Source organism: Nansenia antarctica (genome assembly GCF_963989245.1).
Source record: "Nansenia antarctica genome assembly, chromosome: 1".
Classification (NCBI taxonomy): Eukaryota; Metazoa; Chordata; class Actinopteri; order Argentiniformes; family Microstomatidae; genus Nansenia; species Nansenia antarctica.
In genome coordinates, this window is record NC_137674.1 from 93,384,144 (window position 1) to 93,406,739 (window position 22,596).

The 22,596-nt window shown below is 43.1% G+C and overlaps 1 protein-coding gene across 1 annotated transcript in view; it reads right to left on the minus strand.

The window, feature by feature from the left end:
• Positions 1-22,596, minus strand: part of rpf1 (ribosome production factor 1 homolog) — a 288,578-nt gene that overhangs the window by 214,484 nt on the left and 51,498 nt on the right. The gene's annotated exons all lie outside the window — the stretch shown is intronic.

Below are 22,596 nucleotides of genomic sequence, written 5' to 3' on the forward strand. Positions count from 1 at the left end.
GTGTGTCAACAATGGTCAGTTTGACCTAGAGATAAGCTGTTGAAGTCTTGTCAATGTGATCCTGAATACATACGTTTATTGTTGGATTCAGATGTCAGTTAAGCCTACTGGAATTGTAATCTCTTTTTTGTTGTCCTTTTTTTTTCTTCATTCAAAGATATTGGTGCATTTCTCCACCCCCCTTGTTCCCACCCTCAACAATCCCCCAACACATTCCCAATACATAATACCTTCAAAACCAACAATTAAAAATATGCATGGTAAGGGTAACTAACATACAGTATAGACAAATATACATTATTACAATATTCCATTCAAGAGAAAGAAGAAACTTTTTTGGAGGTTGATTTCACACGGGAGAGAGGATGAGTGTCTCCAGTTTTTCAAAGTATGATATTATAGGGTCCCAAATAGAATAGCTTTAGAATAACATAAGATCTTTAAGCCAGGGGGATGCTGTGGGACGGTTGGCAGACTTCCAACCTAAAAGGATTCTCTTAAAAGCTAGCAGAGAAGCAAAGGAAATGACATACAGAGATTGTTATCTGGAATTTCAAATATTGCTTTTTGAATAATTGCATGAAATATAACAAATTATTACATGTATTCAGTCTGAGCCTGCAGTTGTCTGTTGTTTAATCAAGTACCTTAAGTCGTGTTCATACCCATACACAGTGGCTTCGGAAAGTATTCAGACCCCTTCACTTTTTCCACATTTTGTTGTGTAATAAACTCAATTTAAAATGGAGTTAAGGCCATCAATCCACACACAATACCCCATAATACAATAACCCCACAACAATATGTTTTTAGAACTTTCTGCAAGCCACTGGAGTTTTAAGAAAATGGATGTCAACATGTCATATTATTATTATTAGACTACAATTATTCAGTACTTTTTAAATACAGGCCAAATTGGGAGTAGCAAGTGACAGTCAAAGAGATCATTTAAAAAGATGGGTCAGAGCCAGAAGCACTATGATGCATTTACATGATACGTCATTCTCTGTGATCAACTAATCAGAGTAAATACAGTAGCCTATTATACAGGCTACATTTTGGGAAGGTGAAATTGCAAAAGATGGATTTGAATCAAAACTGTCACATATTCAGTCTTCTAGAGAGATGACTGACAATGTAAGTACCCATTTCCTAGTCTGTTGATTGTCACTGTTGACTGTCATTATCAGGGTATAATGAAATTTGAAGAAGTGACGTCGAATCAGTATCTAGAGTCACTACTGGGCTTTTGCTGTATGTTAGGGGATCCCATGCCCACTGGAATGATGACACATTCTTTAATGCTATTGATTGTAAGTATGTACATATTTACACTATTCAATAAGATGGAGCATGACATTGTAGTCGCCCCTGGCTTACTACACTAACTGTTCCTTAAAGGTCCCTTGTTTTTTCAGTGCTTGTGCACTGAAATGTACATTTGGGTCTCTGATGACCCTACTAACGTAGAAACTGTGAAATAAAGCAATTAGGTCCGTTTTTTTGGGCTGCATATCTCGTAAAACATTTAAACATTGATTTAACAAGCCGTTCAGATTGTCTGCCCCCGCCTATGCAGATTGGGGTCTCATTTCCTCCATTGTGCAATCATACATTCAAAGAGAAACTATGTTTCAATATACAGTGCTGCTTGAAAGTATGTGAACCCCTTGTGCAATTATAGATTTTTTCTTTTACCATGAAATCTTTATTTAATCAGAACCAGTCTTTTTTTATCTGACATAACAGGTTTATATTTACCAATTCTATATGTTGGTTTAATTACCAAAAATATTGGGGTACCACAAAGAGCCACATCATACATGCAGGCTTACAAAAGCACTCCCTCCCTCTCACTCTCTCTCTCACACACTCACACACACACACACACACACACACACACACACACACACACGCAATCAATCAATTTCCAATAGGCTACAAGACCAGTGGCGTAATTTCAACAAAAGCTAAGGTTTGGCAAGGTACCGAGTGGGGGGGTTGAGGGGGGGTTGAGGGGAGATCCCCCCCCCCTCTGTGGATTTTCTATTCAAATCAGTTATGCAATAGTACATTTTGGTGACTTGTTTCTATACAATTGACATACATGACATTAAGGTAATGAATAAAGGAGACAACTACAGTATGTAGGTAGTAATCTACATGTTTCCTAGCAGGTGGACCTGGTTCAATCTCATTAAAAACAAAACAAAACATTACAGATTTAGCTATTCTCAACCCTAAATTAATTGTACTGTATTGTAAAACCTCATCTGTGTCTCTGTACTTGTATCTGCTGCCCTTATACCAAACAAAGTCCATATTCCCCCCATTTTCCTTTTTTCCCTGGCATATTTGTGTTACCTATTAAAAGCGAGACGATTGACAATATCAAAAACATGCTTGCACACATATAACTTACTCACACACAAGTTAGTGGTACTGGCCCCAATTTGGTACAATTAGGCTATTACTGAAATTATTGAGAATAGAGACATGGTTGACATACTAAACTACAGTGGCGAGGTGTGGGGAGCATGGCCCGTTCTGGCCTGCAGAGGGAGCCAGACTGTCGGTGGAAGATGGGTGTCGGGGCTGATTGCGGAACAGGTGTCAGTTATCCAGGGATTAAAGTTCTCCATCGCTACGACGGATTTCCGTAAATTTTTTCCAAGTCGCGACGGATTTCCGTCAATTGGCTACGGCGAGGGGGAAAAAAAAAAAAGTTATTTCTAACTGCAATTGCGGCATTTCGCGTGGTGGCGGGGGCGCTGTTTCGCAAATAAGTTAGCTTTCGTGTTTGCTAGCGAAACAGCTGATAGTTGATGTTGACTGCTCAAGGAGAATACATATTTGAAAGTACAGAATGCCTCAGAGCCTTATATTGCATTATATTACATTATATTTTGAATGGTCATCTGGTGCCTAAATATTGTTTTTTCCTTTACATATACAGGTGCTGGTCATATAATTAGAATATCATCAAAAAGTTGATTTATTTCAGTAATTCCATTCAAAAAGTGAAACTTGTATAATGTATACATTCATTCCACATAGACTGATATATTTCAAGTGTTTATTGCTTTTAATTTTGATGATTATTACTGACTAACTAATGAAAACCCCAAATTTAGTATCTCAGAAAATTAGAATATTGTGAAAAGGTTCAATATTGAAGACCCCTGGTGCCACACTCTAATCAGCTAATTAACTAAAAACACCTGCAAACGCCTTTAAATGGTCCCTCAGTCCAGTTCTGTAGGCTACACAATCATGGGGAAGACTGCTGACCTGACAGTTGTCCAAAAGACGACCATTGACACCTTGCACAAGGAGGGCAAGACACAAAAGGTCATTGCTAAAGTGGCAACAGATGGTAACATGGACAGGATCCTTAATGTTCTTGTAAGGCACTTCGATGAGGATATGGGGAAAGTGTTGACCCAGCATCTGGCCTCAAGGATAGTTAACATCGCAGATGCCTCAACCCTCACACACACACTGACAGATATCCTCCAGTCATACAACCTGAACTGGAATCAGGTTGTTGCTATACTGCTGGATAACTGCAATGTGATGAGAGGGAAAACGTCTGGAGTGGAGACACAAATCCGAAAAGAAAATCCATCACTCCTGGACATCAGCGGAGACACGGTTCACATGGTCTCAAATGCAACCAAGGCCCTTTTGAAGCCTTTCCAGGGATTTGTGGATGGATTTTGCTCTGATGTCTACTATGATGTAGAAAAATTCCCCAAACAGAAGGAGCTTTTTGGCGAGTTTCAGTCCTTGCTCCATTTGGAGAAGAAGAGCTTGATCCGTCCCATCAGCAGCAGGTTCCTCCAAATGCTGGATGTGTGCAACAGAATACGGGAGCTTATGGATCCATTGATTGTGCACTTCTACAGCTTCCTGTCTCCTCAAGATCAGCACAAATACAGGTACAATAGCATTAGCATTCTCTTTTTATGTCTATTTTCTCTGTACTAGCAGGCCCAATTTGCAAAATCTAATTAAATAAATCAGAGCAAATATAGCATTCCTGTTCCCCCAACTGTATAATTATATGCTTTTTGTGATGCATTTGGCTCCTGAACCAGGTTCTTGATCAGCATGCAGTTACATCTGATGAGAAGGCAAGGATCACGGTTCTGCAACTGCAAATTGCAAAATCTGCAGGGACCGGAACTGATGTCAACCAAAACCGGAAGACACGCATCTGTATGCTTTTCTCAGAGTTCAACAAGCTCACAGCCTTGATTGATTTATACAGAGGTATGTTCTCGGGCTGGGTGATATTGGAAAAAACTGACATTGCAATATTCTTTTTCACTGCAATATATAGGCCTATTGTGATACATAAAAGAAAACTGGCATGCAGGCACGTATTACAGATTTACTTATCTAACTTAAGATCAGTAAATGTGATTGGCTGACCTGGCATGTAGGAAAGAAGCAGCTTCATTGGAAGAAACATTACACAGCAAAAAAAATGATGCAGTTTTTTCAGGAGTTGCAAGTGGGACGTTTACCCTATATTGTGCAGCCCTAGCTCAGTCACTTTTGAAGTGGAAAGAAATGTACAGAGATGTCTTATCGATTTATTTATTGTTGCATATTTTTCCTGTAATGGAATCTGAGTATGTTACATTACTATGTTTGTGATCAGGAACGAATAGTAAAACATATTCAGCGACTTTTCTAATCAGGCTTAATTGTGATTTTCAGGTGAACTTCCAACTTTCCAGGTGTTCCTGAAAAAGTTGCAGCATGAAAAGCCCATGCTCCACGCACTGCATGCCGAAATGATGCTACTGGTCCGGGAACTTCTCTCCAAGTTCATGAAGCCTGTTTACATCCCCCTGAGTGTGAAGGGCTTGTTGAAGCTTGATGTTCAGAAGAGAGACCTGCAGTACCCTGACCAAAGGTTGTCTGTGGGGAGATGCAGCTTCTCTACCTTAAACAAGGCTAGAGTGGAGAAAAGGCCCTGGGTGCAGAACGTCTACAGCTCTCTCAGAGAAGGCTACATCAATGCAGCAACATACCTCCTGAAAAACCTTCCCCTCAACAACCACATCATCACCTCTTTGTCTGTGCTGACACTATCATTGATTCTCCACGAATCGGTCCAAGGGGCATTCAACACCTTAGCCAAGGCCTTGCCAAATGCAGTGAAATCTGAGGAGCTTGGTCAACTAAATGAAGAGGTGCGAGCCTACCAGATTGACGCAGATTTAGGAGCACAGGCCAAACACTTTGAGGAGAATACCGAACGAATCGATGTTGACTGGTGGAGTAGGATCTTGGCCAAGAAGACGCCAGAAGGAGGGATGAGATTCCCCATCTTAGGGAAGTTGGTAAAGGCCCTTCTGTCATTGTTCACTGGCCCTCTTGTCGAAGGATCATTTAACATCATGGATGACATCATAGAAAAAGACAGGGTCAGGCTGAACATTGAGACATATGAAGGCTTAGCCATTATCAAGTCCCACATGAAGGCGACAGGGAAAAATGGAAATCAGCCCTGCACTGAGGAGCTTGTGCCTGTCTTCTTATGAGAGATACCAAAGTCATCTGAAGAAGAAGAAGGAGAACATTGACAAGCAAAAGGAAAGGAAACTGATGGAAGCTATGAAAGTCCTCTCAGCAGTTAGGGTAAGAAAAGTAACAGAAAAGTTAAAGAAAGGTTCCACCTCTTCTGCTCCTGCAAGAGCCTCCTCCTCCACTCTTGGAGTCACAGCCATTTCACCTGTTAGAGCCTCCACCTCATCCTCCTCCTCCTCCACTCCTGGTGTCAGAGCCACTGCATCTACTACAGCCTCCTCCTGCTCCTCCTCCTCCTCCACTCCTGGAGTAAGAGCCACTGCACCTGCTACAGCCTCAAAATCCTCCTCCTCCACTCCTGGAGTAAGAGCCACTGTATCTACTACAGCCTCAAAATACTCCTTCTCCATCCCTGGAGTCAGAGCTACTGCATCTACTACAGCCTCAAAATCCTCCTCCTCCACTCCTGGAGTCAGAGCCACTTCATCATCTAGAGCCTCCTCCTCCACTCCTGGAGTCAAAGCCACTTCACCTGCTACAGCCTCAAAATCCTCCTCCTCCACTCCTGGAGTCAGAGCCACTTCATCATCTAGAGCAGGGGTAGGCAACCTTTTTGATATGAAGTGCCATTTTTAAATGTTCTTGTTAGTCAGTGTGCCAACCACAATATCAACATTAATTATGACTCGACATCAAACCAAACCAAACAGACCAACAGATCTGCAATTTTATTCCACAACAACAATTTTCAGCAAAGAGCTATGTATGCAAAGCCATGTATGCTAAATAAACCTAAAAATGTAACTAACCGAAACTTGAACAAAATTACCAACATAACATCTAAGACAACTAAACTTTGTGATGCGTAGCACAACTTTAAGCAAATTGGAGCGCTCAATTTCTACCAAAGTTGCTAACTGCGCTCCCTATGGTTATCATTTTAATAAGTAGGCCTAACTGGAGGGTGATTATACAAGGGTCTTACTTGTATGAATTATAATTTATATTTATATAATTATTTGGTTGTTACTTACATTTTATTCTTTTATTCCAACCACAACAAACATATATTTTTGGGGGGTTGCAAAGAGCTATGTATGCAAAGCCATGTAAACAGTCCTAACAATCAATGTCGTGATCCCTGGCCCTGTTTTCCTTTGCTCAACTCCATTATCTGGGGGTGGTACTTGGTCACTTTAAGTTGCACACAATTAATGCAACCGCTCCCCTCTGTTTCCCGACCATGGCAGGGGCACCATCTGTTGTCACTGCAAAAATCCTGCTAATGTCAATCCCTCGCTCCACAAAATGCTCGATAAGAACTTTAGCGATGTCCTCACCTTTTGTTGTTTCTGGCATTGGTTTTAGGCAGCAGAGCTCCTCCCTTACAGCAGAATCACAGTATCTTGCTATGACAGCCAGACGTGGCATGTCATTCACATCTACGCTCTCATCAAGTGCGAGGCTAAACACCGTCGCATCTTTCAAACCAGCGGTCTGCTGCGCTTTCACGTTTTCTGCCATTTCTCCTATTCTTCGTTCCACACTTCTGGCTGACACTGGGATGTCTTTTATTCTTGATGTTATTGTGTCTTTGTTTGATAAGCCTTCAAACAAAACATCTGAGCTACAGAGGAAAGCCTCCTTAATATATTCTCCATCAGTGAATGGCTTTCCACGTTTCGCAATGCAATGAGCAATGCGAAAGCTTGCTTCAGTTGCGTGATTTTTAGCAGTGGCAAATGCTTTAAAGGTGCTGGCCTGCTTCCCATACCTTGACACAGCACGTCTTATTGATTCGGCCTTGTCTGCTTCATCCTTGAACGACTTGAGTTATATTGATACAAGTATCGAATCGAATTCAGAATTTTACTTTGAAAATTGGCGCCAGAATACGGCTCTCGTGGAGTGGATGAGAGACTAGGGGCTGCATTCGTAAATTCGCCCTGAGAGCGCCGGAGCGTCCCTGAGACTGCCTCTAGTCCAGTCATGTCAAAGTCAAATACACAGGGGGGCAAAATTAAAAAATGGTACAAGTGGAGGGCCGGGCTGGTTCAATGTTTATTAAAACTCGCAATTATTGCACATATTGAACCAATACCAATAACACAGCCTATATTGCACTTAACATTAATCATTACATTAAATTAAGTAAAACATGAATAAAATCAGTTGCAATGTTTTCTCAAGGCTCTTTCAGTAATAAATTGAAAACGTTTTTTTTTTTTTTTTTTTACAGGTAAACAGCTAAATGTAATTTTCATTCAAAGCTCAATGGCAAGATAAATGCAAAAATGAAACAGCATGCATTAAAAACAAATCAGTGTGCTGCTCCGATCCTCACCAATGACTGTCTTCTATAATAAAATTAGAAAAGTTAGTGCAAACTTGCAAAAGTGCAAAACAGTTGCATTCATTTCTTAGGCAACATGTCCCTGGGTCCATTCAACTGGAGAAAATAATAATAATTCCCTTCAAAGAAGTCCAATAAGTCCCTTCAAAGAAGTCCAAGTCCTTTCTGCTCACTTGTCTGAGGCTGAGCCCGATACTTGGTGTCTCATCTTGAGTACAAGTTCATTCATGTTTGGGGTCAGGCTCTGAGCTGAGGAAATCCTCAGGATTGAGTTCAGATGTTCATCACTAAGACGACTCCTATGTGATGTTTTGTTTAGTTTCATCAACGAAAACAGTAGTTCACACAGGTATGTGCTGCCAAACATAGACGGCGTGCGAGCAACTTGGTTGCACAGCTCAGGCATTGTGTCGTGGATGAAACGAGCAAACTCAGCAGCGCCACGGACTCATATTATGCCTTAAGTGTGTCATTACACTGGAGCTCAATCAGCTCCATTTGGAGATTTGCTGGTGCACTTTCCACGTCAACTGCAAATGGATTGCTGAGCAGTTGAAGCCTGCTTTTTTGGGCTTCAAAGTCGGAAAATCTCCGCCTGAATTCGGCAGCAAGTATGCCGAGTTTGTCAGCAAACTGTGTACTCGGGAACACTCGGGAACACTCGGGAATTGACGGCGATGTTTCGGCCTCCACTGTGACTGTGCTGCTGCTGCTCATGACGAGTACTGAAGTGAAGAGAAGACGCGGGGTCGCGCTCGCTCGCGGGCACTCGGTACGCGCCAATGCATCTTGGGACTTGTAGTATTATGGTGCTGCGGGCACATAATACTGCGGGCCGGTTTTAATAGTAATTAAATATCATCCCGCGGGCAAGAGAGAACTCATTCACGGGCCTGATCCTACTTGGTCCCATTGTGACATTGAACCCAGTGTGCGTGAATTTACGAACGCGGCCAACATAAAAAAAATAAAAATACATTCTCCCATTCTCGCACTTATTGATTAGCTGTCGCGTGCCACTGTTTAAGCTGTCGCGTGCCACTGCTGGCACGCGTGCCATAGGTTGCCGACCCCTGATCTAGAGCCTCCTCCTCCCCCCCCCCCCCCTCCTCCACTCCTGGAGTCAAAGCTGGTCCCACAGAAGAAACCCTGAAACGGACATCAGGTGTAGCCAAGCTTCAGGCATATCACTTCACTGCCAAAAAGCAGAAAAAGTGAAAAGCACTATTTATTTATAAGCACACTTGTTATACTAGACAGCTGCCATCTCAAGGTGGGTCTTACTATTAACCTGACAAAAATGTCAGTATGCATACAGTAGCATTGCATAGTCTTAACATCATATATTTATTTTACCTGCACAGAAACTGGCTGATTGCAGACACCAAAGACTAGAGGAACCTCTGAATGCAGAAGACGTGTGGATTAAGAGCAATACAAGACACATTCAGTTCATGTGTTTTTTTGTGTTTTTAGTTCCTTGTTCAAGTTGTAAGCTTGCTCCGTTGGCACAATGTAAATAAAAAACTTGCACTGAAAAGTTATGTACATGGTTGATTATTTGTATGTCAGAGTCAACCCTTGCAATAAGTATCAATTTTATTTCATGAATTGAAAACAGCATTGATATCACATAAAAGCAAACTGGCAATAGAAAAGCTGTTCAAAAGAATCTTCTTCCCTTAAAACGCTAACGTTATAAAATACAAACATATAGTGGAGGTTAAAATGAGAATATGACTTGGCTTGAACAAATTTTCAGTCAGGAGATTTTTTTTTTTTTTGCTTTAATCCCTGCAGTTATCAGCCTCAGCATCCAGCCGGTCTTATAACCTGTGTGTGTTTGTTCACCTGGCAGGAAGGAATGGTGGCGAGAAACGACACAAGCGAAATCCCAGCTGAGCGAGCCGAGCGAGGACTCGAGAGAGAGAGAGAGAGAGAGAGAGAGAGAGAGAGAGAGAGAGAGAGAGAGAGAGAGAGAGAGAGAGAGAGAGAGAGAGAGAGAGAGAGAGAGGCGAGCGAACGAACACGGACGCTGTCTCTGCCGGCGCAGCGCGGATTATTATTTATAAAGTTTATTAGGTTTGATTTAGCTGTGATCGCGCCAGCACACCCACGGGGCCCGGGGTACGACCTGGGATGGAGCCACCAGTTCCTGCCTCAAGGACGCCGGGGGGTGGGACACACATGGGGGACCAACTTCCACTCCGCAGACGGCCCCGCGGGCGGCAGAGGAGGGATGCTGGCGGTGCGGGCAGCCGGGCCACTTCCGCCGGGAGTGCCCCGTGAGCGAATTTGCGAAACCTAGAATGGTATGGGGAAGGCAGGGCAATACCGCTACCTGATTGGTTGGCGAAAAACATGTTTATTGACTGGGCAACACAGTGTAAATACAGAGTTCAAGTTTAAACAACTCCTAAAGTTCTGAAATGTATTTGTGGGTATACAATGTGACAAATTGAATGTTAACAAGCTGGTTATTATCAAAATAAACAGCCTGGTCTCACACATCACACATAGAGATTACAGGGACAGTCTAACCCTAACCCTAACCCTAACCTTAACCCTAACCCTAACCTTAACCCTAACCCTAACCTTAACCCTAACCTTAACCCTAACCTTAACCCTAACCCTAACCCTAACCTTAACCCTAACCCTAAATGTGGCCTAACTAATTAATGCAAGTGCAATTCAAAATGGAATAATCCCGAGAGAGTGGTTTCGCCAGAACTCTGTATTTACACTGTGTTGCCCAGTCAATAAACATGTTTTTCGCCAACCAATCAGGTAGCGGTATTGCCCTGCCTTGCCCATACCATCCTAGGTTTCGCAAATTCACGCCCCGCGAAGATGGAGGTGGGCCAGGTGGTCCGTGTTGTCGGCGGTCCGACCCCTCCCCCGTATCCAGGACAGGCGTACCGCATCCCGGTGAGGGTACAGAGCGAGACGCACCAGGCACTGTTGGATTCTGGTTGTCTACAAACCATGATCCACCAGCGCCTGGTTCGACCCGGGGCATTAAGGCATAGAGGGTATTGGTGAGGTGTGTGCATGGGGATATTTACGAGTATACTATCCGGTGGTCTCGATAGAGGGGAAAAAGCATAGTGTTCGGGCGGCGGTTAGCTCGCGCCTCACGCACCCTCTAATCTTGGGGTTAGATTGGGCTGGGTTTCCACAGGTATTAGGGGGAACTACGGGGGTGCATGCACGTCCGGCAGGGAAATGTGAGGCGTGTGCAGTGCTCTCTGCTCTGCGCTGATGCGAGGGCGCCCGACGCTACCGAGGAGCCGGCGGGTCCTGCATTCCCTCCGGTGGCTGACTTCCTCCTCGAGCAGTCTCGTGACGCCACTCTACGCTGCGCCCTCGACCAGGTGATCAGTGTTGATGGTGTTTTGGTACGGCCAGACGCTGTGCGCGCCCACCCATACTTCGTATTGATTAGGGACAGACTATATAGAGTGAGTCGTGACACTCACAGGGAAAGTGACCGGAAGTGACCCAGTTGTTGGTACCTAGGAGCCGCCGGGAAGCTATATTCCAGGCGGGGCATTATAACCCTATGGCAGGCCACTTAGGATACGATAAAACACTCAACCGGATAATGGCTCGATTCTATTGTCCGGGGATTCGGGCAGAGGTGCGGCGGTGGTTCGCATCCTGCCCCGGCCCCCGAGTGCCAATTAGTCAATCCCCCGGCGGTGCCCAGGGCGCCGTTGCGCCCCCTCCCCCTGGTCGAGGCACCATTCGATTGTATTGGCATGGATATAATCGGGCCATTTGGACGTTGCGCACAGGGCTATCGGTTCGTGTTAGTCCTCATAGACTACGTGACTCGATACCCCGAGGCAATACCGCTTCGTACTATCTCTGCAAAGAGTGTAGCACAGGCGTTATTCCAGGTCATCTCCCAGGTGGGGATCCCGAAAGAGATCCTCACCGACCAAGGCACTAACTTTATGTCACTTAGGGAACTCTACGGGTTGTTGAACATTAAGGCGGTCCGAACGAGCGTGTATCACCTGGGGCCTCATTTATAAAGCTTTGCGTACCTACGCACCTTTGCAAAGCAAGAACAAGAAACACGTCACCAACATTCGGATTTATAAAACGGTGCGCACGCCAGTGGAATTTGCAAGCTCCACGCCTGCTTCCCTTTATGAATCACAATCAACTCTAATGTTGCACACGTGAACGAGCGTCTTGTCCCACCCCTTTTTTTTGTGTGACTTGCGTACGTAAGTTTCCCGCAAATTTGGGATTTATAAAAAAGGAACTTGGCGTGAAACTGTGCGCACCTCTAAGCACACTGGCACCCATGCGTACGCATAGAGAAATGAGCAACTGCGACTCCGCTGGCAGAAGGATGAAAGAGGAGAAACGCTTTGAAATGGATACCATTTCCACCGACATAAGGAATATTGCCTCTCACGTATTATGAAGGACTGCACACAAAGGATACGTGCACACTGCACATATCTTATTGGTCCTTGTCCTGTATGCATCACACTATATCTTTACTGTACATATCATATTGATTCAGTATTGATTCATGCAAATATATTTACTTTTTACATTCATATTCATTACACGTAGCGCGAGGTTGACCACCGTCCGCATTGACTTCACAGTAATGTACCTCTTCATAAGGGTAACATTCCCGATAAGTCCAATGATTGCAATATCCATGCAGTGAAGAACATGAACAGGCCCACTGTAGACAATTGACTATCATCCCCAAGTACACCCCATCCCCATGTATACAGACTACGAAAACCTTAAGCGCACAGACACTTTATTACTGAACTATCTATTAGTTGCATCACTAGTGTATCCTGTCTTAGCTGTAATATTGTCACTTTTATCTTGTATTGTGCCTATTGCCTTATGTCTTGTGCTGCAATGTCAGGAACCGAAGCGTACAAATTTTACTCTCTTAATGTAACGTAGCAATAAACTTGAAACATGCTTGGCTTTTCTACAATGCAGGTTAGATGACGAACTGCATTTCCTTGTGACAACCTTGGTACTTGTCAATGACAATAAGATTGAATCTAAACTAATCTAAAAGAAAATACATGATTTAGCATAATAAATACAAAGGGAGATATCTGTTTTGCAAAACAACCCCTCAAATATGTTGTACAGTTTAATCGGGAATCATATTTAATTGAATTTGTAATTATTAAACAATACTTGAATGTTATGAAATGTAATATCATAAATAATGTTTGAACACGTTGTCGATACAGTCTGGAACATAGATATTATACGAGAGTTTCATATATCTATGTGTTCGTTAAGTGGAACTACTGCGCAGAAATTGACTGAATCTTTTATTTTTTGGCCTTCTGTCGGGCATTTCACTGACCAATAATAGGCAAAGCATGGGTGTTAAAAGGGGTGGGGCGAGACGCTCGTTCCCGTGCGCAACATTTTAGGGTTGATTGCAGTGGCGGCTGGTGCAAAATTTTTGGGGTGGGGCACAGGTTATGGGGGCATGCTCCACGGGGAAGAATATCAACTTTAAAATCTGGATTTACAGTCGATTTTAGCATGAGAATAACAGTGTTTCCCCTAGGTTTGCTGCCTTGGGGGGGTGGCATGGACCGTGGCATGGACCCCCCCCCCCCAGGGGGTAAGACCCTGCCTCATACCAGCGTCATGTCCAGGGGGTGTACTAACTTGTACATTAAGCCGCCTCACACTACTGAAACAGGAGATAGGCTCCTTCCCTATGGGCCATTAGGCTCCAGAACCATCGGTTCTCAAGGCTACTTACTTATGTGGTCTTGACTACCTGTCCACTTTCTCACCTGGTTCTTGCTCTCTCTCTCTGGTGAGCCGACACCATCGTGCTCTCTCTCCTTCTCTCCCTCCCTATCCTCCTCTCTCCATTTTGCTGTCAACCAAAAGGCAAACATAACAACCAGAGTATTTATAATCTAATAAGAGGTATAAATTGATCCATATCAATTGTTATTCATATATACATACATATCATATATTCGTCATAGTCAGGGACTCCAATTAAATGTCACGTAGCCTATAGGCATCTCCATCAATCCAGGATTCATTACATTGTCTACTGTCACATTGCCCATATAGTGGGCTGTTGTTCAGGTATTGATGTTAGCCATTGATGTAGTCAGGATGATAGAGTTGGTTTAATTACCTGGATGTAGTGTGCCATGGCCTCTCTGTGGTCCGTGAAGGAGGCAGTGTTGTTAGCAAATGTGACAATCAGCTTGCGTGGAATTAACAGCCCTATATTATAGCACTTGTCTTAATTCAGCCGCTATAAGTGAGCCGCTATCACAGGGCGTTAATACAAACGTCATTCACCTGCGTTCATTTTACCTGCGTTGGTATTTATAGAAGGAAGCACGTACGCAACTTTAAACCATCGCAGCCCGTTTTATAAATAATGCTTACGTCCGTTTAGAAAAATGTGCTTACGTGAAAGTCAAAGATGACGTTCAAGTACTTTTTTATAAATGAGGCCCCAGCTGTCTTTACTCCGTTCTTCTGTGTCGACCTCCCTCTGTGCTCGAGAGTGGAGACCTTTTGAAATGAACCTTTATTTAACCAGGGAATTCCTTTGAGACGAGTCTCATTTTCGAAGGAGCCCTGGGAATGCTCACTCGCATTCACATTCTTACTCATTCATACTGCATGTTTCATTCATGTGGGAGGAAACCCACGCGGCACGGGGAGAACATGCAAACTCCCACAGTGATTACCAGGAGTCGAACCCAGCACCTTCCGAGACCGGGATTCGAACCCAGTACCTTGAGACTGTGAGGCAGTGATCTTAACCACTCTGCCACCGTGCCACCCTTTTGCACTGGTCATGCTACCTCAATGTTGAATATTTGTCGGCATGACCTAACTCTCTCTGACACGCACGCACGCACACACACACACACACCTACCTCGGCGGACCTAAATCTCTCACACAAACGTAGGCCCAAACTCTGATCACAAACCTACCACAACAAATTGAGGCCACCAAACCCAACTGTTACAGACTTGTATGTTTTGTATTGTCCTGTGTCTGTTTTTGTTTTGCTTCTGTCTGTCTCCCCCTAGGTGAAGTGGTGTGTGAAATGTGGTTCCTCCCCTATTCGTTATTGGTTCCTGTCCATCATCGTTGTCTCGTCAGCGCTCACCTGTGTTCCATCAGCTATCATCCCCGGTCATCCAATCACAGAAGATCATATCTCCGACTTAATGTGTGTTTGTCATGTGTAGCGAGAGAGAGAAGTTTGGTGTTTTGTTTAAAAGAGAAGTAGTGGTTTTGTTTGACTAGTTGTATAATCTGTTACCAAGAAGTCTTTGTTTTTGTTCATAGCTTTGGTTTAGTGTGTTGATGACCCCTGTTTTCTCTTTTCCTCGCCAAGGGAGAAGGGCTAGGTAAGATACCCTGGGGTATACACTCTGCATCACGTAGATAACCACTGTCTAGAAACATTAGGTAAGAAGCGAGCGGGTGTCACGCCCCGTCATACTGTAGCAGGTAGTTAGGTTCCGGGTTAGTTAGTTTGTGATGTAGGTAGGTCAGAGGTGTAGGGAAGAATAGGGCTGTGTTTGTTATTTTGTGACACCGTTCGCATGGTCCTTCTCCCTCCCTTCTCCTACCCTTTGTTAATTGTTTAATGTATATGAATGTTGTAAATATTTGTGCACGTGTAAATATACTTTTCACCCCCAGCAATAAATCCTTTTATTTAAAAGGTACCCTTTTTTGTTTGGTTATCAATAAGTGCTTGCACCACACCCATGGTAGGTTTTTTACATCTACTAGCAGAGTGGGTATAGGCAGGAGGTTGCACTCTCCCTCCCTAGTGACATCTCAGGGAGAGCGTAACACCAACCGGTGAGGCTACAGTACAAAAAAATAGCACAACGTCCTACCTTCTTTGTAGGTGAAGTCCATCCTACAATCCTTCCTAGTAAATTCCATGATGACTGTCATAACTGACTTTGTCACTCCGTGTGTTGCCAAATGTCTGAAGTTGTATTAATAATGTAATGGACAAGGTTTTAACATTAACGTTAATCCGTGGCTTGTTTATTGAGGAACTATTAAGGCTACTAGCCAGAGCAGAAACCCCACCTCGATGTCCCACTCCACTACAGCGCCCGGCTGGTGGGGTGAGATGGAGCCGGGAGGAATTTCAGTTACCGTTGTGTGGAGTGGATAAAATCAGAAAAATGACAAAATGTGTTTCATGTTTAATTTTCTGGGGATTTTTTTTTTATGGCATAAATTGCCATACCAGAACGACGCCCATCGAGACAGAGAGAGAGCCACACACTTTTAATGAATGGATTAAAGAGCCGCACACAGACAGGCAAAGAGCCACCACCCCTGGTTTAGAGGGAATCATGCATGTAGTAGAAATAATGCATGTAGAGGGAATCGTGCATTGCTGCATTTCAGGTAACTGTGCATGCTTCAACAATAAGAACACTGAATCAAAATGGCATTCATGGGAGGGTTGCCCCCAAATTGGGGGTAGTAACACTAACTTGTGTGTGAGTAAGTTATATGTGTGTGCAAGCATGTTTTTGATATTGTCAATCGTCACCCTTTTTGGTCAAAGGGCAGCAGAGACAAGTACAGGGACACAGATGAGGTGTTACAATAGTAGTGATTTTAACAGTGCAGTTACTTTAGAGTTGAGAATTTGTTTCTAAGGAGATTGAACCAGGCCCACCTGCTAGGAAAGATGAACACAGCAACAGTGTACCAGGGACCATACGATTGGCAGTTTTAGGTCAGTTCTCCATGAGGAATAGGAGAAGGTATAATACCCATATATACAAAGAATACGAATGGATTGAATACTCAATGCAAAAGGACAGTGTATGTTCCTCATGCTAGTTAAACCTCTGAACATGGATGATCTGGTGGACGACTTCGCCAAGATGGAACCCTGTCATTACCCTCTTATGGATTGATGCATTTATCTGTTATAAGGTAAAATATGATATACTAATTGTTACGACGGTCCAGATGCACATCGATTAGTTAGTTTGATTAAGCTAATTTTTAGTAATTAATAATTAATAAGAAATTACCTTGCCCCCGCCCAGCTAGGTAAATTACCTTGCCCCCGCCCAGCTAGGTTTCCCCCCCTTTTTTCTCTTTGATTTCGTTTATTGTTTTCTTGCCATTTGCCTAAAACACATGTTGTGTGTCCAAGTAATGATGCCGTAGTTCAGTTGGCGGCTTTTGGTGTGTGTGTGTGTGTGTGTGTGTGTGTGTGTGTGCGTGCTTGCACGAGTGTCGAGATACGTAGAGATGTGAGTGAACTGAGGAGAGAGTAGAGAGCAGCGAGTGGTGAGAGTAAGAAAGTTTAATGTTTGGAGACCAGAGCCGGGGTATTATTGAGTTGTGTAAAGTGTGAGTAATAGTGAAAATAGTAACCAACGTTATTATACGTGGTTATTATAAGACATAGTTTGGACTGTCAGCTGCCTTGCGTGCAGCGAAGAGACGGGGAGGCGTTAGCTAGCTACTAACGGAGCTTCAACAGTAGCTAGCCGTAGCTTCACCAACGTATCGCGGACCTTGGGACGCCGATTGCCAGGGACAGTGGGCGAGATACACCGTCCTGCGTTCCGGGTAGCTGTGTGCGTGGCCCCCCCTGCATCTCCCGTCGATCATCCCAGGACATACCTGTCAACATTGGGATTTGAAAATAAGCGATATTTTCCAAAAAATAAGGGAAAATAAGGGATATCCCCCCTGCGCACCCCCGGGTCATCCTCCCCCCCCCCCCCCCCCCCCACCATCCACAAACCATACCCCTTACATTTAGACTGTACACACAGTCAATCCTAACATCACCACTAGACAACCATAGGATACCCCTTACATTTAGACTGTACACACAGTCAATCCTAACATCACCACTAGACAACCATAGGATACCCCTTACATTTAGACTGTACACACAGTCAATCCTAACATCACCACTAGACAACCGATACCCCTTACATTTAGACTGTACACACAGTCAATCCTAACATCACCACTAGACAACCATAGGATACCCCTTACATTTAGACAAGGGTACACACAGTCAATCCTAACATCACCACTAGACAACCATAGGATACCCCTTACATTTAGACTGTACACACAGTCAATCCTAACATCACCACTAGACAACCATAGGATACCTCTTACATTTAGACAAGGGTACACACAGTCAATCCTAACATCATCACTAGACAACCATAGGATACCTCTTACATTTAGACAAGGGTACACACAGTCAATCCTAACATCACCACTAGACAACCATAGGATACCCCTTACATTTAGACTGTACACACAGTCAATCCTAACATCACCACTAGACAACCGATACCCCTTACATTTAGACTGTACACACAGTCAATCCTAACATCACCACTAGGCAACCATAGGATACCTCTTACATTTAGACAAGGGTACACACAGTCAATCCTAACATCATCACTAGACAACCATAGGATCAGTGTTTCCTCTACATGCATTTCATCGTGGCGCACCGCCACGATGGAATTTCCTCCGCCACCATGCAGATTTCTCAAAAAAAAAAAAAAAAAAGATTTAGGCCGCTTTTTCTTTTAGACACACCCACAAGCGCGAAGCGACGCGCTTGCAAAACTGTTTTGTGATTGGTCGAATACATCTAGGCTGCGTGTAGACAAACTACTTCAAATGTTACAATATGCGCGACGACGGTGCTGGATCCTGGATCTGTGCATCGGTGTTTAGGAAGAACACGGAGCAGGCGCCAGACTAGATGATCGTGGAGTGAAGATATTATGAAAGTGTACGTGCTTGTCGATCACCCGTCGCATCGCGTACGCTTTAATAATCTCTTCACTCCACAATCATCTAGTCTGGTCTGGCGCCTGCTCCGTCTGTTTTTCTTCCTGCACACAGGTAAACAGATCCAGGATCCAGCAGCGTCTTCGGGCTCGCGCAAACAAACCCGGCGAATTTTTTTACTTGCCCCAGGCAAGCGTTACTGTTGAACCCTGCTGATACATGATTCTTCCCTGCACATTGACAATGTTTTCTCTCTCCTCTTTCTTCTGCGTTGTGAAGGGATCCACTGCAGCGTACACGAAAAGCGGCTACTGTGTCAACCGCTTCCCATAATAGTTACAACAACCATAAAGCCTCCATAATGATAATGAAAAGAAGGGGAGACGAATTTTTTATTGACAACGGAATTACATGCTGGAAAAACATGCAGACACAGACAATAAGAGACGTACGGGAAAACATTTTATTTTTTTTGGCCATCCTCGAGTTTTGGCTGAAATTACGTCGTTGTTTTGAGCGCGCGTGCGCGTTTCATGCGCGTGCACGTGAAAAAATCGCGGGCGCGCGCTGCGCGCGCGCGGTCAACGCTACCCGCCACCATTGTAAAAATTCCTGGAGGAAACACTGATAGGATACCTCTTACATTTAGACAAGGGTACACACAGTCAATCCTAACATCACCACTAGACAACCATAGGATACCCCTTACATTTAGACAAGGGTACACACAGTCAATCCTAACATCATCACTAGACAACCATAGGATACCCCTTACATTTAGACAAAGTTATACACTGTCAATCAACCACCTGCTTCAGTGCAACAAGAATTAAGTAGTTCCTACATTAAGTAAGTGACTACAGGTGGTCAGAATCAGATACCTGGTTGAAAGTAAAATACTTTGAACATCCCTGCATGAAAACACAAAAGGGCATCTAAATTCAGCACATTTATTTATACATTACTTGACACCATGATGTCAATGGGAAAAGAGCGGCGCAAAGCTACCAGCGATCATTTCAAAACAGCGATAATCGAGGCTGTGTTCGTAAAAAACGCTCTGGAAATCTGATCACCACTCATGGAATGCCTCTCATCCAATCAAATTACGTGGTCCCTTTATGACGTTGCACCTAGTGTGCGTTCCGGCACTCTCAGAGCAAAATTACGAACGCAGCCCAAGAAACGAGAGGAGACAAGTCAACTCTGACATGGATATAGCGATTGTGCGCATGCGTCTAACGTCTAACAATTAAGTGTTAAATTATATTTTATTATAGGTTAAAAATACAGGAGATTTACAGGAAAATATTTAAACGGGAGCACAGCGGGAAAGAAAGGTAAAATACGGGAGAATCCCGGGAAAAACGGGAGGGTTGACAGGTATGTCCCAGGACAGTTCCCCCATCAACGTCGTGGTTATCCCCCATATCCCCTCCATCATTCCACATCACTGGACTCTCCCCTCATCATGTCACCATCCAAGAGCTCCAACCATAGTTAGGATATCCGACATATTTATATATTTATTTGTATTTACATATTTATTTGTATTTATGCTTGTGTACTACGTATATCTAGGTTGTATTAAATGTACAGTTTGTTATTTCTTTATCCCTGTGTCCCTCCCCCAGTTATTTAGCCAAGTGTCCACCTATCTAAATGATATAATATTATACATAGAGGTATGCCAGTAGCTTTCCATCTCCCTTTCTAATTAGTTTATAGGTTTAGCAGTCATAATATTTAGTGTAGAGAGTCAACATAATTATACAGTCCTTTCAACTTAATTTAATTTAGTTATTGTAGCATGAGCCGTTACACTAATTATAGAAATATTATTATCCATATTGTTGTTATTCGACTTTACAAAGGCAAACTCACACACAACTGTTTTCTTACACTGCTCTGTTTCTGAAAAACTGTTGAGAACCTAAAATCTTGGTTTTATTGTTTTTACAGGCTTAATAGCATCAACCCACATGGCACTTGTCCTGCACCTGCTTCAGAATCTCCACTAAACTGCCATCTCCACTTCTGTTGACCAGGAAGCTGTGCTCTGTTCCCTGATGAGGTCCTATAGGGCTTATTTCACAAAATTAAGTTTACTACCTACATACTGTAGTTGTCTCCTTTATTCATTACCTTAATGTCTTATAAGTACATTTTATAGAAACAACGCACCAAATTTGACTAAATTTGCACAACTGATCTGAAAATGTTTTCATTGCCATACCTTGGCTTTTGCTGAATTGCACTTATTTTTTGCTGTGGCCATGACGAAAATAGGAAACTTAGAAATGATGAATATAAATTAGCTGGTTAATAAATCAAATTATAGATTCAAATTATGCCATGTTAGCTGCCATTGGTGGTTAGTTGGGCTTCTTCTTTTGACCACACAATGCAATCTACTGTTGGCGAGTTTGAGAGCTGGTGAGAGCATGGTTGAAATAAGAATTGCATACAGTATGAATATACACTTATGGCTTTGCAGGCTACATATTATCTTATTTTAGAAACAGATTGCAGGCTGTTTTCAATGTCTATGCGGGCCGGACTTTGGACACCCTTTGATTTAAGGTTTTTCATCTGTCCTGGTGTAACCCCTGCCATATGGGCGGGGCCTGAGTTCTATTTTAAATAAGTGGCTGTATTACTTGTTTATGACACAACACAGTGGCTTTAAAATCAAATACCAAAGGGTATATATTTATTTACTAATGCTCAAATTAAAGTGTTGGTAGTCAATTATAATGTTAGACATATTCAATAGACAATATTCACAATGCAATGTCAACAGACAATATCACAATATCCCATAAAACAAAATATAGGCTCAAAGCCTATTCCAATTCCTTTCAAAGAAATAAATGTAATGTTTCCAATAAACTCAAAGTCAACTCCAAGGATTCACAATTGTACAATATATCATTCAGTAAAATAAAAGGTGGGCCCACACTCACACACACACGCACTCTGTAACTCAGTCCATTAACTAGTGTTATCGTTGCAGCTGACGGTGCTTGTGAGCGGGGGGCCTTGAAACTGAAACACAAGGTCCAAACAAAAGCTTGTGCGTGGTTCAGTACTCACATAACCTCGTGGGGAACTCGTAGGTAAACGAGGGGTTTGAAAGATGGTGTAAAAAGAGGCAGAGATGAGGGGGGATGAGGTCCAGCGCTCTCCCACGAGCGCAGGAGAATGATTGAAGGACACTGACGCGAAGATTCAATGGACGGTCTCGAGTTACCCCAGGCGATTGGAAACGGTCTCCGTTGTCCAACGAAGAGCTTTCCTTTTGCTGGGTCTCTCGACTTCCAATTCTGAATTAACAGAATACACTGAGCTACAAAATCCAATAGCTATTTCGTTTTGATAAAGCTAGAAACAATTTATCACTCAGCAAAGGCTAGCAACATACTAACGTAATTATGCTAAGCTAACCGCTAGCCGCGATTAGCTCTACAGTCAAATATAACATACTACAACGAGTAGATGTAGCTTATAAACAAACACCAGACGTATGTATTTACCTCTGGTAGCTTCAATGTGCACCAACATCCAAAAGAATAACTGTTCGTTGATTCCCGAATTGTTAATACACACAGCATACACAACAAGTCTTACTTCACGAGGTCCTCAAACATTCTGACACGTTACTTAGTGCAACCTAACGCTATTAGTACAAAGTCCCGCCCCCTCTCTCTCAGCATATATTTCATTGGCTAGCTCTTCCCGATGGACCAATGAAATAAAGAAATGAATGAATGACATATAACCAATGAGCGAACTCACATTAGAGTTTGTAAACAAGTACACATTATAAACTTATAACAATGTTAATAACCGTGTACATAACCAT